The following is an 11,856-nucleotide window of genomic DNA, read 5'->3' on the forward strand; positions in this document are numbered from 1 at the left end:
CAGAATGATTAGCATGTTGCTAGCATATTTCCAGCATGATTAGCATGTTACTAGCATGTTTCCAGCATGATTAGCATGTTGCTAGCATATTTCCAGCATGATTAGCATGTTACTAGCATGTTTCCAGCATGATTAGCATTTTACTAGCTTGTTTCTAACATGATTAGCATGTTGCTAGCATGTTTCCAGCATGATCAGCATGTTACTAGTATGTTTCTAGCATGATTAGCAAGTTGCTAGCATGTTTTCAGCATGATTAACAAGTTGCTAGTATGTTTCCAGCATGATTATCATGTTGTTAGCATGTTTCCAGCATGATTAGCATGTTAGTATTAGCATGTTAGTATCATTAGTATGTTTCCAGCATGATTAACAAGTTGCTAGCATGTTTACAGCATGATTCGCATGTTGCTAGCTTGTTTCTAACATGATTAGGAAGTTGCTAGCATCCAGCAAATCCCATACCGAAATGTAATATATGACATATATGTCCCTATATCAGAAGTGCTACTCTCATATATGTTAAATATAGGGCAATATATTATTATCGCATATATACATCTTCTGGATATATGTAGATATATGTTTATAACATATATGAATTTCCCATAGTACAATTTGTATATAAACATATATTGAAAGTATATATATGGTCAACTTTTATATGGTATTGCATGTTATGACCATATATGTTTACAATATATATTAAAATTGTATATTGTATTATATGATAAGACCATATATGTTAACAATATATATCAAAATTACCAATGTATATATTGAATTTATGCAAGTTTATTAACCATTTATGCCTAAAAGATACTGCTTATTGTAAATCACATAACAAAATATTTTTTTGCTTAACTTTATTGTTTCAATTCAGTTTTCTGGGGAAAAAATACAGATGAATATATAACCTGTTCAAAAAATGCCAATGTACTAGTTACTTGTAGTAAAACGAATGTATTATGGAGTTATTGAGGGGGAAAACACTTAATGTAACTGTTTGTCCATATGTGCTGTCGATGAACTAAAACGCATTTCATTAAAATACATGAGCGATTGAGTGCGTGTCACAATACCGCTACTGCGCATGCGCCAAAATTCAAACTCACCCGCGCTAACGGCAGAGTCTGAGCAATGGCTGGGCAATGATACAAGTCATCTGCGGTAAGATGTTTTTCTTAGTAAGTGGAAGGATAACAAATGGGCCAATACATTCACATAATAAACGACAATGATTTTATAGACGGGCACGAAGACAGACCGACATCAACTGAGAGGAAACGATGAAACGCCTTTGAATGTGGCAGCGGTGCAGGTAATGTATGCTAATTTACTCAACGCTTTATACCTACGCTAATATTTCATAGAAACTAAGTGTTATATGATTGTTTTGGTCTGCAAGAGCCTCTGTCTCTATATAGAGCAGATAAGTTTTTTTTAAATATTTCCTTGCATTGTTTTATATATGATGTTATGATTACAGCTGCATTGATGTGTTTTGCAATTTGCTTGCATTAAAGTTAATTTTAGCTAACGTTACTGGGTAGGTTAATGAACAATCTGTATGGAGATACTGTGAGCTCATTGTTTTCACTGGATAAGCAATGCCACATTTGGAAATTATTTAAAGCTGTCTGACAAAAATAACGGAGGAAAATTATAATGTTTATCTCTGAGATGTAGTCTAGACTAGAACTATAAAACTGCAAAAAAATGGAATTATTTAAATAAAAGCACCTTGATTTCATATAGTAAATTACAGTACTTGGTTATTGCACCAAGTGCATTGACATGTCAGTGACATGCCTAGAGTGGGTGCATAAGAACATGTAACGTTATGTTGTGTACATTGCATAAAGGTAACAGTACACTAAAGGATGTGATTTATGGGGTTTTAAAAATATGGTTAATTTATCGTAGTAAATTTTGTTCATATCTTTGCTGATAATTGTGCTTTTCTCGTTTGTGTCCCATGAATAGGTAATGAGTCCCGAAATTCTCAGAAAACAGAAATGGAGGCCGAACCTGCAGATGTGGATGGCAGTGATGTGAATGATGGAGCGTCTACACAGAAAAGGTTAAATATGTAGACAAATCAAATCAACAAAATATGTGTCTCCGTGTACTATTTAATAATTCTAGTGCATTTAATCTATTAAATAACTGTAGAGGTTTTGGATATGGTAAGATTAAACTTATTTTAGTGAATGAACTACCACATTTTAGCTATCATGTTGTTAGGGTGGGTACACAAAATATTATTTTATCCTTGCTTCTAGAAAATCCTGAATCTATCTGCTTTCTAACAGCTTCATATGGCCGTAAACATTTATCTTAAACTTGGCTTTAAGCACTTTAGATTATTAAAGTTTCACTTTCACTGTGACAAAGGCAGTAAATGTGGTGCGGGAAACTATTAATTGATTATTCTACAATTAATTGCACTATAAATTACACTACAATGCAAAAGACAGTAAATTGATAAACTGTTTGGCGTGATGACGTTTAATGCCTCCGACAGGCCCTGTAGTCCCATTAAGCAGCATGTTAGCAACCATCTTTTTTAAGAAACATAAGAGTTTAAAAATTAAAATACGAATCAAAAGTGGGGTTTAACTGGTGTTTTTTTATGTCATAGAATAAAATTTTAAAGGATTATGAGTTTGTGTGAACGGCGGACCTTATTTTAGGGGATTTAATCAAAATTGTCATTCAAAAATCCATGTAATAGTTCCACCCCTGTTTTCTCCAGGCCAAAACGATGCACATATTAGGTATTATGAATGTCAACACTTTATTTAATTGATGCTAAATAGCAAATTAAATTGTAACCTTACCTGTGAACTCTGTCATTGAGCATTTGGGTTACTATATTTTAGTTCTTCATGTATATAGAGACATATTATTTGAATGGCCATGCAGGCTGTGCTCTGTTGTTCTGCCATGTCCTTGTGGTATCTGGGAATATTTTACAACTACAACTTACAAACATATACATAGTTAGTATTCTGCAGTTTTAAAAGAATCTTTAACTTTACCAACTGTTTAATATTCAGTATATTTGTCATCTTATAGTAGTTTATCACTTTGGTACAATGTTGGATAGCAAGTCTTAAGTATATGGTTCAGAAAATTTATTGTAATTATCTTATCAAAATCTAACTTTTAAATTTTTTTTTATACAGATGCTGGAATCCAGACATTTCTTCATCTGGGGCCTTCTGGGGATGGCAATAAACCAAAAACTAACCAAGCTGTGGGAATACAAACCTGTAGACCTTTAGCTGGACCACTACAATTGATGTTCTGTTTCTTATGCCTGTTCAGTGTTTTGATCAGTTATATATGTAATTGTTTCTTTTTTTCTGTTTGATTGTGCATGTCAGTAACATTTTTTTTCCTATTTAAATAATTTCTGTTTAAATAAAGATGTTTCTTTGTGTAGCTTACTGTACCATTTAACATTTAAGGCTCAAGGTGTGAAATGTGCAATGCACTGCAACTTTGTAGAGTGTAGTGTCTCACATGTGTCCTGTATTTAAAGATCAAAGATCACATATTAAAATATTAAATATGCATGAAATATATGGTTTCACATATGTCTAATTTGTATATAACATAATAAAAAAATGCATATATCTCACATAGTGATGTTTCATTAACAAATTTCAGGAGGAGCTCGCGCAGATAATTAACACGGCCAATTCATCATCAGCAATCACTACCTAACCAGCCACTCTCCCTATCCAATTACTACAGTTCCTTTAAATAACCAAGCAGTCCTACCTTCAGCTATCTCTGATTCCAGCATTGGCACTCCCAATCGCCGCAACATGTCCGAGATTCACTCGTCCTCCGAGGATTATTCCTCTGATACAGACAAACCTGCAGCTCATCCAGCCTTCATCCAGGTCGCCGCCCAGGCCTCCAGCGCTCCGCAGGACCCACTAATCGAGCCCGCCGCTGCATCACGGGGCCGCAGGCCCCCACGCACCGCTGCTGCTCGCACTCCGAGCAGTGTTGTTTTAGTCAACGATGGCGAAATCATTTCGTTGACGCCACTTTTCATGACGATAACGAGACGATGACGAGATAAAAATGGCTCGTTGATGACTAAAACATGACGAGACGTGCGTGAGTTTTCGTTGATGAGACGGGCGGTCCATCAGACGTTTAAAATGCATGACATTTCTGCTTATTGTGCATGCCAATCAAAACCTTAAACGTTTTGATGCCGCTATGGCAAGCCGTTTTAGCATTAAAATACTCTTTGCCATACTAGTATGGCAAGCCGTTTTAGCATTCCATCCTTGTTCGTGTTTTATGTTTTAAAACATTCCTTATTGCAATTGGTTGTCAAAAAACAACACTGCTCCGAGACGCCAGCTTACGCCGTCTCCACCATCTGCCCCAGCGTCTTCTTACGCTTCAGCCTTCTCCTGCGCCCCAGCCAAGGGAAAATGGACCGTAGCCGAGCTCTGCAAGGGCCTCAGGCAGAGCGCGCTCGGGCCGCAGAGCCCCCTACTCCACGCCGAGGTGCAGCAAAAGCCGTCGCCCCGCCCGGCCCGGGCCACGCCGCAGCTTCCAGCCTCGGCCTTCCTCCTCGATCTCCCAGGCGGGAGGTCGCTTCCCACGCCAGCGAAGAGCCAGCCTCTGCCTGAATGTTTCTTGCTTGTCTGCAGAATTATTACATCACCCTGATTCACATTTTGCTGATTATGTCCTTTCAGGTCTCACGCACGGCTTCCACCCCGGCATCCTAAGTCTCCCCTCCCAAAGCCTCGTCTGCCCAAATCTCAACTCCGCCCTCACCGAACCTGAAGTTGTCGACGACCTGATCAAAAAGGAAATCGAGTCCAGCTTCATGATCGGCCCCTTTCCCACCCCCCCCCCCCTTCCCCATTTTTCGAGTCAGCCCCATCGGCATAGCCACCAGGAAATTCTCAGGCAAAAAACGCCTGATCATTGACCTGTCATCTCCCCATAATTCCCCATTCCCAAGCATTAACAGCCTCATCCCGCTCGAAGAGTTCTCTCTTCATTACCACGACGTCGACCAAGCCATCACGCTGATTAAAAAGGCTGGTCGCGGCGCTTGGCTGGCCAAAGTCGACATTACTTCCGCCTTCAAAGTAATGCCCATCCACCCCGATTTCTGGCACTTATTTGGCATCCGCTGGGAAAACAAATTCTATTTCGCCGTCCGCCTCACGTTCGGCTGCAGAAGCAGCCCCAAAATTTTCGACACTTTGTCGGAGGCAATTTGCTGGATCCTCTCCAATAACTACAACATTCCTTATCTGATCCACCTCCTAGATGATTTTTAATCATCTCGCCTGCAGACTCTGTCCCAGCCGCCCACCTCCTGACAACCCAAAAGCTGTTTTCTGAGCTCGGGGTTCCTCTCGCTAAGGAAAAAACAGAGGGCCCCGCCACTTCTATCGAATTTTTGGGTATCAAATTAGATTCCCAAAAATTCCAGGCCTCCCTCCCTAAAGAAAATATTGACAGAACAATTCTGATAGCCTCCACCCTGATAACCAGCTCTAGCCGTTCAAAACGCGAGCTGTTATCTGTCCTGGGCCACCTAAATTTTGCCATGCGCATCATCCCCCAAGGCCGCCCCTTCATCTCTCATCTCCTCTCCCTCGCTTCCTCCGCCCACGCCCTCGAGGACCAGATTTCCTTAACTGACTCGTGTCGCAACGAGCTCAGTTTATGGATTTCCTTCCTCAAGCAATGGAACGGCCTATGCTTCTTTTACACCAACCTGATATCTTCCCCTATCGATATCCAATTGTACACAGACGCCGCCCCCTCCGTCGGCTTTGGAGGTTTTCTCCAAGGCCGCTGGTTCGCCTCCACATGGCCCCCCGAGCTGACCCATTTGCCCCAGCAGCTATCATCCTCTGCGCTTTTCGAGCTCTATCCGCTAGTGGTCGCTGCTTCCCTATGGGGGAAAGAGTGGTCCGCCACCAGCATTCTCGTTCACTGCGACAACGAAGCTACGGTGTACTGCATCAATAAGGGTCGTTCTCATTCCCCCACCCTCATGCCCCTGCTAAGACGCTTGATTTGGATTTCGGCTAGTGACCAATTCATTATAACTGCTAAACACATCCCCGGTTCCAAGAACCAAATCGCTGACTCTCTTTCTCGCTTTGCTTTCCAGAAATTCAGATCGCTGGCTCCAGAGGCGGACCCGCTCCCAACTCCAGTTCCTCCCTATTCAGAGCTGATATTCCCGTAAACCACCCCCTGAGACATGCTTCTCTCTGGTATCCCAGCCGATAACTTCAGTGCCCGCTCACGCTCGAGCGCCCCGCTTAATTTCCCTTGCCACTGCAATGCCCGCCCATGCTCGAGCGCCCCGCTTTCCCCTTTTAAGCACTGCAATGCTCGCCCTCGCTGCAAACCCCGCTTATTTTTCCCACGCCTCAGTAGTGCCCACTCACGCTCGAACGCCCCGCTTATTTCCCCATGATCCAGCAATGCCCGCTCACACTTGAGCGCCTCGCCTATTCCTTTACGCACTGCAACCCCCGCACATTTTCCCACGCCTCAGTAGTGCCCACTCACGCTCGAACGCCCCGCTTATTTCCCCATGATCCAGCAATGCCCGCTCACACTCGAGCACCCCGCCCATTCCTTTACGCACTGCAATGCCCGCTCTCGCTGCAACCCCCGCTTAATTTCCCAAGCTGCAACAATGCCCGCTCTTGCTAGAGCGTCCCGCTTATTACCCCACGCCGCAGCAGTGGCCGCCCACGCTCGAGCGCCCCGCTTACTTCCCTATGCCCGCTCACGCTCGAGCACCCCGCTATTTTCCCATGCCACAGCAATGCCCACTCATGATCGAGTGCCCTGCCTATTCCCTTACGCTCATCAACGCCCGCTCCCACCGCAGCCCCCGCTCAATTTTTCCATGCCGCCGCTTGCCTGCTTATGCTCGAGCGCCCCACTTACGCTGCAACCCCTGCTTATTTTCCCACGCCACAGCAACGCCCGCTCACGCTCGAGCGCCCCGCTTATTTCCCCATGCCCGCTCACGCTCGAGCTCCCCGCTTATTCCTTTACGCACCGCCATGCCTGCTCTTGCTGCAGTCCCCGCTCATTTTCCCACACTGCAGCAATGCCCGCTCACGCTCGAGCGCCCCGCTTATTTCCCCATGCTCGCTTACGCTCGAGCTCCCCGCTTACTCCTTTTACGCACCGCTATGCCTGCTCTTGCTGCAGTCCCCTTTCATTTTCCCACACTGCAGCAATGCCTGCTCACGCTCGAGCGCCCCGCTTATTTCCCCATGCCCGCTCACGCTCGAGCTCCCCGCTTATTTACGCACAGCTATGCCTGCTCTCGCTGCAGTCCCCGCCCATTTTTCCACACTGCAGCAATGCCCGCTCACGCTCGAGCGCCCCGCTTATTCCTTTACGCACCGCCATGCCTGCTCTTGCTGCAGTCCCCGCTCATTTTTCCCATACTGCAGCAATGCCCGCTCACGCTCGAGCGCCCCGCTTATTTCCCCATGCCCGCTTACACTCGAGCTCCCCGCTTACTCCTTTTACGCACCGCTATGCCTGCTCTTGCTGCAGTCCCCGTTCATTTTCCCACACTGCAGCAATGCCCGCTCACGCTCGAGCGCCCCGCTTATTCCTTTTACGCACCGCTATGCCCGCTCTTGCTGCAGTCCCCGCGCATTTTCCCACACTGCAGCAATGCCCGCTCACGCTCGAGCGCCCCGCTTATTTCCCCATGCCCGCTCACGCTCGAGCTCCCCGCTTATTCCTTTTACGAACCGCTATGCCCGCTCTCGCTGCAGTCCCCGCTCATTTTCCCACACTGCAGCAATGCCCGCTCACGCTCGAGCGCCCCGCTTATTTCCCCATGCCCGCTCACGCTCGAGCTCCCCGCTTATTTACGCACAGCTATGCCTGCTCTCGCTGCAGTCCCCGCCCATTTTTCCACACTGCAGCAATGCCCGCTCACGCTCGAGCGCCCCGCTTATTTTCCCACGCCCGCTCACGCTCGAGCTCCCCGCTTATTCCTTTACGCACCGCCATGCCTGCTCTTGCTGCAGTCCCCGCTCATTTTCCCACACTACAACAATGCCCGCTCAGGCTCGAGCGCCCCGCTTATTTTTCCACGCCCGCTCACGCTCGAGCTCCCCGCTTATTCCTTTTACGCACCGCTATGCCTGCTCTTGCTGCAGTCCCCGTTCATTTTCCCACACTGCAGCAATGCCCGCTCACGCTCGAGTGCCCCGCTTATTTCCCCATGCCCGCTCACGCTCGAGCTCCCCGCTTATTCCTTTTACGCACCGCTATGCCTGCTCTTGCTGCAGTCCCCGTTCATTTTCCCACACTGCAGCAATGCCCGCTCACGCTCGAGCGCCCCGCTTATTTCCCCATGCCCGCTCACGCTCGAGCTCCCCGCTTATTCCTTTTACGCACCGCTATGCCCGCTCTTGCTGCAGTCCCCGCTCATTTTCCCACACTGCAGCAATGCCCGCTCACGCTCGAGCGCCCCGCTTATTTCCCCATGCCCGCTTACGCTCGAGCTCCCCGCTTACTCCTTTTACGCACCGCCATGCCTGCTCTTGCTGCAGTCCCCACTCATATTTTCCACACTGCAGCAATGCCCGCTCACGCTCGAGCGCCCCGCTTATTCCCCATACCACAGCAATGCTCGCTCACGCTCGAGCGCCCCGCTTACCCCTTTACGCAGCAATGCCCGCTCTGACTAGAGCGCCCCGCTTACGCAGCAATGCCCGCTCTGACTAGAGCGCCCCGCTTATCTTCCCACGCAGCAGCAATGCCCGCTCAATCTCCTCTAACCCAGCAAAACCCACCCATCCCAGAGCACCTAGCATTTTTCTCCCACGCCGCAGCAGTACCTACCCCCAAGAGAACGCCATTCTTCATTTTCTCTGAATACCATCCCACTTAAGGTTTTCTCTGCTTCCTTCCCTTGCAGGGCCCGCAGCAGCTCCTCCCGCGCTTCCCAGCCGCTAATCGTCCAGCATCCCTCCAGCGCAAGTTAAGCCTTTTTTGGGGGCCACCTGGCTGCTGTCCTGCAGTTATCTTGCATTTTTGGGGAGCGCCATTGGGTTCGGGCCAAAGGCCAAGCTCGGACCCCTCTCCCTGGGCAGGGGGAGTGCCCCGGGCTCGGGAATGACTACCGAGCTCGGAGCCCTCTCCCGGACAGCATGCCAAACACGCTTAACTTTACGCTGTTCATTATATGCAAAAGCGAACTAGTGAAGTGATGTTTCATTAACAAATTTCAGGAGGAGCTCGCGCAGATAATTAACACGGCCAATTCATCATCAGCAATCACTACCTAACCAGCCACTCTCCCTATCCAATTACTACAGTTCCTTTAAATAACCAAGCAGTCCTACCTTCAGCTATCTCTGATTCCAGCATCCCTCCCACCCTCCCCTTTTTTCTTTTTCTCCGCAGAAAAGGGGGGAGCGCCATTGGGTTCGGGCCAAAGGCCGAGCTCGGACCCCTCTCCCTGGGCAGGGGGAGTGCCCCGGGCTCGGGAATGACTACCGAGCTCGGAGCCCTCTCCCGGACAGCATGCCAAACACGCTTAACTTTACGCTGTTCATTATATGCAAAAGGGAACTAGTGAATATCAATAATTATATACATTCCATATATGGCAATACATGTATTATACATACATAAACATATATTTTTGTATGGGGTAGACTTATATGTCAATATATGAAATTGTTCCATTTTCTAATAGGAATCATATATGGATATGGCATATACAAGACATGTATTTAATACATGGGTATTTCATATAAGCACATATTACATTTCAGTATGGGATGAAACCACACAGTCATGAGACTAAAGAACAATGGAAATATATAAAAATAATAATATAAATGACTAATCAATTAATGAATCAATGAAATGGATATAACTATAATGATTATTATAAATGATTAAATGGAATAATTAATGATTATAATTGAATGAAGAATAAATGAAGAATATGGAAAAGAAAGTAAAACACAACACAAATGTTTGCGCTCTTGAAGCAACACACACAGTTTGCATTTGAGGATCCTCAGATCCTTCAGTAACATAGAAAATTGATGATGAAATTGTTACGGTTTACGTGCTGGACGAAGCGAGACGAGACAAGATAAACAATTAACACTATATACATTTAATAAAGTCTTCAGAGATACAGGCAGGAACACAGAATAATCCACACACGAATCACATATAACATTCACAAAGACCAACAGAGAACTCAAGAAACAAACAGACTTTTAAAGGGTGACTAATTACAGAGACAGGTGCCGGGAATCACACAAACGATGGGCTAAACCAAATGACAGATCAACAGGGGGAGACAACAGGCGAAACCAAAGACAAACAGACAGAACTGTGACATTACGCCCCCCTCCGAATAGGCGCGTCCTCACGCCGTAGAAAAAGAAAAAACAAAACAGAAAGAGGGGCGAAAAAAACAGAAAATGTCCATGGAGGCTTCGGCGGAGGACGCCACCCCAGGAGGGGGACCAAAACAAAAGTCCAAGTGACAGACAGGACAGTCCAAGGGGGCGACGACGGTGGGAGGAGCCAGGGAGGACACAGGAGGAATCCGGGGCAGGAGGAACAGACCCAGACCGCACCCATGATGACGGCCCACTGTGGAGCCGACGGAGGGAGGAGCCATGGTGGAAGAAGGGATGCCGACTCCATGGGGCCGACCGACAGAGGCGGAGCAGATGGAGAAGGAGCCTGAGGCGAAAACGGAGAGCCGATGATCCGGGGTGACGCCGAGGATCCGGAGGGCCAAGGTGGAACAGGCTCTGGCGCCCGAGGCGGAGGCGGAGTCCCGGAGATCTGCGGCGGAGCCGGAGCAACAGAGGATGGAGGCTGTGCCCGCAGGAAGGAGGAGTCCCAAGGAGCCGGTGGGACGGCGCGACGAGGCACAGCCGGAGGAGCAGAGTCCTGAGGAGCTGATGGGGTGACGACTGACCAGGGCGGAGCCGGACAGACGATGGAGCCCGGTGGAGCTGGTGGATGAGAGCCGTGGTGGAACCGCGGGGTCGAAGGGCCGAGGCGGAGTCCTGGACTCGGAGGCTGGAGGCGGAGCTGAGGGATCCTCCAGCCGAGACGCCGATGGAAGCTGGCAGCCCCGCGGCGAGCCCACTGCACAGGTGGTGGGCTGAGGGTGAGCTGAGGGGCTGTCAGGGGACAGCGGCGGCCAGACGAACATGGCATCGGATGACAGAGGGTGGGTGGGTGGGAATTCCGGACAGACGGATATTTCTGTACTGAAGTCTATTAAGTCACATGAGTTATCTTGGGCAAGATCCGAGAAGAGGTCTATTAAATCCCCAGAATTAGGTCCAAGCTCACCCTCAGTGGTGGTGCAGTGGGCAGGGCTCTCTGTAGCCCTCTCTTGCTCCACGTCATACTCCACCGTTGCGGATGTTGCAGTCGGCTCTCGCACCTGGTCCGATGGGTCCAGCTCTGGCTCTGTCGCTCTCGGCTCTGGCTCCCCATCGTCGGTGGGCTCGGGCTGCAACTCCGCATGTTGGGGTGATGATTGGCTGGGTTCTGGGCCGTGAGTGGGGCTGACGTCCTCCTCGACGACGCCGACAGTCCAGGAAGATTGGCAGGACGCCAACACCCCACTCGATGTAGTCCGGCAGGCTCTCTTGAGGACCCTCCCCAGATAGCAGCGCCTTGGTGGTGGAATTCAGTCCGATGTAGAAGAAGTTACATAGGCTGCTATCCGGGAAGTGGGAATGTTCTGCCAGGAAGATGAACTCACGTGTATGGTCCTCAAGAGAGCGTTCCTCCTGTCTCAGGAGG

General features: G+C 48.0%; 1 protein-coding gene across 1 annotated transcript in view; it reads left to right on the plus strand.

Annotated features, from left to right (window-relative positions):
• The window catches only part of LOC141284469 (GTPase IMAP family member 4-like), a 480,107-nt gene that overhangs the window by 115,026 nt on the left and 353,225 nt on the right, over positions 1-11,856 (plus strand). The window lies entirely within an intron of this gene.

The sequence above is a fragment of the Garra rufa genome, chromosome 1 (genome assembly GCF_049309525.1).
Source record: "Garra rufa chromosome 1, GarRuf1.0, whole genome shotgun sequence".
Taxonomy (NCBI): Eukaryota; Metazoa; Chordata; class Actinopteri; order Cypriniformes; family Cyprinidae; genus Garra; species Garra rufa.